The sequence below is a fragment of the Hyaena hyaena genome, unplaced genomic scaffold (genome assembly GCF_003009895.1).
Source record: "Hyaena hyaena isolate Hyena2069 unplaced genomic scaffold, ASM300989v1 scaffold_2237, whole genome shotgun sequence".
Taxonomy (NCBI): domain Eukaryota; kingdom Metazoa; phylum Chordata; class Mammalia; order Carnivora; family Hyaenidae; genus Hyaena; species Hyaena hyaena.
Window position 1 is genome coordinate 74,750 of NW_024082843.1, and position 4,422 is coordinate 79,171.

The window sequence follows — 4,422 nt, forward strand, 5'->3', positions numbered from 1 at the left end:
AAATATAGTAATAAAGCTTTTTTTCAAATGTAATCTAATAAGGGACCCCATTGTAATAAATAATATTTATTTTACTAGTACAAATGTATAAACTCAAAGTTTTAACATTTTATTTATTGTAAAATCAATCAGTAAGAACCACAAAGCTTTTTTGGTGAAGAAAAATTTGGAATTGAAAAATACCTGTTAGCTGTAAACTTGTATCTGCACTCAGTTTATTTCGGTTTTTATTTTGGCTACACAGTATTGGGAAAATTCTTGATTCACACAGATAAGTACTTCCAAAAGTTTTCTATAACTTACCATGAATTTCTAAATATTCATTACTTAGATCCAGACGTTTGAAAAAGTTTTAAGGATTTTGGTTTCAGACTTGGGTCCTTAAACATAAATACCAAGTACTTGCATTATTTATCACAGAAATAATAGTAGAAGCTCTCGAGCATTAATGATAACCACTATTAATTCTAATAAAATATTATGAAAATGTATGTTAGCTTCATTTTGGTGATTACTTCACAATGTATTTGTATATCAAAATTTCAGGTATTATACCTTAAATATATATAATTTTCATTTGTCATTTATACTTCAATGAAGCTGAAAAAATATTATCAAAATGTATCATACTAATTTATTTAGTTATGTCAAACATAACTAGGCTTCCAGCAATATAAGTATTCATGGAGTAGTTGTATCTAATTTTTGCCTCTCATGGGAGCCCAGCACATCTATGTTGCACATGTGTGTTATAAAAGTACATAGCACATGTGTGTTGTGGCATGTACTCACCTGCACTACTTTACATGCACTGGCATGGATAGGCTTGAGTGGTGAAAAGAGCCAGAACTAAACCTACCTCATCGGGGACACATTTTTGTTTAGAGTTTACATGAGGACACTGAGGTTTGTTGAGTTTAAGTGACTTGAGTCAGACAGTGACCATGTAGAAGTGGATCTCTATCATTATACTGTGAATCCTTGGCTTATTACACCTCTTTACAGCTTCTCCATGTGGATCCTGTGGCTTCTTGCCTGGGCATTTGTGGTGGCTGACTCAAAGCCTGTGTGGCCCTCTCTCTGAACACCCCTAAAACCACTAGCTTCATAGTGAGCAGTCCCCTGACTATAGTAGCCAGTGACCTTTGTCTGGGTCCACAGGTATTGCTAGCTGCTGGCTTGTACAAGATGTTAAGTACAAAGAGTAAAAGAAAGGTGGTGGGAATGAGAAATGTGGAGCAGGTCCCGTTGCTCTTTGCTGCATATACTTCGAGAATGAAGACCATTCTCAGCAATCAGGCTGTTGACATTCCAGAAAATGTTGACATCACTCTGAAGGGATGCCGTTACTGGGAGGGGCCCCAGAGGAACCCTGCGAAGGGACTTGGATCACATGAGTGGAGTACTCAGTCTTCTTGGAAAGAAAAAGAAGAAGTTGACAAATGGTGGAGAAACAGAAAAGAACTGGCTTCTGTTTGCACTACCTATAGTCGTATATAGAGCATGGTTAAGGGCATTACACGAGGCTTCCATTACAAGATAAGGTCTGTATATGCTTACTTCCTCATCATCATTGTTATTCAGGAAAATAGTTCTCTTCTTGAAATCCAAAATTTCTTGGGTGAAAAATACATCTGCAGGGTTCAGATGAAGCCATGTGTTGCTTGTTCTATATCTCAAGCCCAGAAAGCTGAGGTAATTCTTGAAGGAAATGACATTGAACTTGTATCCAACTCAGCTGCTTTGATTCAGCAGGCCACAACAGTTAAAAACAAGGAATTCAGAAAAATTTTGGATGGTGTCTATGTTTCATCAACTTGCTGATGAATAAGTTCTCCATCCAGCTACAGAAACAGCAAGATGCAAATAATTTTTCCAGACTTATTTGTTGTCAGAGGCCGGCTCCAGCAGGTCCAGGGGTCCCTGAAGGATGGATGGTGTTGGCGAGAGAGAGAGTGAGAGAGCCCCGAGATCCTTTCTGATCACCAGGCAGGCATCTCTGTCCTGTAGGTTATGGTGTCTTTATTTATAGGACAAAAGTTAGCATGGCATCAGAAAATGGAATTTTTACAATGGATAGCTCTTTGTGATAAGATGTTTTTGGAAAATGTACAGAAACAGGTTTTACAGAAGTCTTCTTGCAGAACTGCCCCAATTATAGTGAGGTTGAGTAACTAAGAAAATAACAAGGTGTTCACATTTTAATAACACTAAGATTAAGTCAAAGGTTTGTAGATACTCTTATCCATCCTAAACACAGCTGCCAGGGTAAGGGAAGGTGTTTGTGCAACGTAGACCTTAAGGAAGGGGCTGCTATACACCATCAGTTAGCAAAGGTGTATGTAGTGACTTATCTTCTGCCCTTATCTATTCCTTCTCTCTAAGTTAGGCTCTTTGTCTCTGGGCAAGACTTGATTTTCCAGTTATATTCTTTATGGCACCGGAGAACCAACCATACCTTTAAAGAGTTTAGCTCATTTCCAATACATAGAAGAGCCTCTTCGAGGGCATTTATCTTTGTGTCTAGTTTTATGATTTCTTGTATAGCTAGGGCATGAGAGACATTTTTGGTTAGCTGATTTACATGTTGAGCTGTATGAACATCCTGGACTAAAGCAACGGTAGAAACAGAATTGTACATGTTAAGGTCAATCTTTTATGAGTAAGGGTCATTAGCCTGTTCACAGCTCAAGGGAAAGTCTGGAGGGAAACAGGACCTTCTGGAGACTCGGTGTCTGTTCCCATAATCAAAAGAAGAAGTTCCCACAATAAGTTCCTTCACAAGGTGCAATCATCATACCAGGGCCGGAATAAGGGGACAAGTCACTCCCGATATTGATCGACAAGGTACCCTAGGGGTCGGTGCTCAAGCAGAAATAATTGAGTGGGGGTGGGTATCGGTCGTCATCTAATTGGCAAGAGACCGTGCAAACTTGCTTTAACCTCACCAGGAGTTTTCTCGACTAGTGGGCTCAAAATGGCTCCCAACAATTTGTGGTATTTTAAGGATGGAATAAAAGCTGTATTGACTTGGGACTTTTTCTTTGAAAAAGAAAAGAAAAGAAAAGAAAAGGAAAAGAGGAAGAAGAAGAAGCTGGTGCCCTTGATGGGACCAGTGAGCTGGGATCACCTGAGGTGTGTGAGAATGACACCTCCATGCCTACCCAGACTCATGATGCTGGCTCCCAGCAGGTGGATATGCACCCAAGACCTGTTTTTTGGTCTCACACTGGTAATTCAGTGTGAGAATTAGGTGTAATTATGACTTTCTACGATCCATCTTGTATCCTGTGTGATTTGACTTCAGGCAAGAGATCACAGGCGGAAAGTTCGTGTGTTTATCACATGCCATAATCACATGGCTGTCTCATAGCTGAAAATATACCAGTGAGAAGCCACACACTTTGCCCTCAGCTTGTTTTCCTCATCCCCAGATGTTGCACCCTCCTCAGGTGCACCATCCAACCTATACTTTCCCTGCAGGCTGCTTAGACCCTCTTACCCCTTCCCAGCATGGTGTCCTTGGGCAGGTACTTGTGGTTTGACAAGAAAGCAATGTGGCAAATAATAATTATCAACGATACCAGTCATTAAGCCTGTTAGAACTGATGACATCAGTAATTAAGCCTATTAGAATGCCACAAACCACACAGGAAGATCGGTTGATACTTTTTAGTCTCATGTTCTATTTATATAAGAACTGTATTTAGTAGTATATTTTCATTTTTAAAAATTAAGCATATGTATTTTTACCTGTAGTTATTAATGACAAGAATGGTGAAGGCATATTAGAAGTTTAAGCACATACTGCAATTTTCTTCCCCTATTAACTCCATAAATAGCAGCCATTTGATGTGCAGACTTTTAAGTTTTTAATGGCAGTAATTATAAGGCCTTATCTCTTTTGAACTTTTTCTTTGTTGCAATTGATTTATTCTCCTACCTTGTTAGATTCACAATTTTATCTTAAAAAAAAAAACCTTAAAAAAATTTCCTGACTTTATTCTCCTTGTCATGAAGAAGACAGATGTGCTATTGAGTGACAACATGCTGGGACAAGTCATTACATTCTGATCACCTTCCTACTAGGCCATGTGATCCTTGGAGACCTTTGAATAGCTTGGTGCTCTGTCATTTCTCTGTAAATCCTGGAGAGTGAAACCTAGGCAAGGAGCCCCATTATCACTTTGACTCAAGCTTGCATTTGATTGCAAAGGAGTCAGAGCCATGAGTCAGAGGATCTCTCTTTACCTGGAATGAGAATGCCTTGCCTCTCTTTAGTCTCAGGTGATGCAAGTAATTGTATCATCTGCCTTACTTTTCAGAAACCAACCCCTAAACCCCTCTGGCTTCCCACTTCTTTCTTGTATCTATCTTGTCTCTGCTTCCTAATTTTATTCTGCTTTGCCTTACTGACAGCAG

General features: G+C 39.2%; 1 pseudogene; it reads left to right on the forward strand.

Annotated features, from left to right (window-relative positions):
* Window positions 1-1,275: 1,275 nt before the first annotated feature.
* On the forward strand, window positions 1,276-1,824 carry LOC120227349 (annotated as a pseudogene).
* The last annotated feature ends 2,598 nt before the right edge of the window (window positions 1,825-4,422 follow it).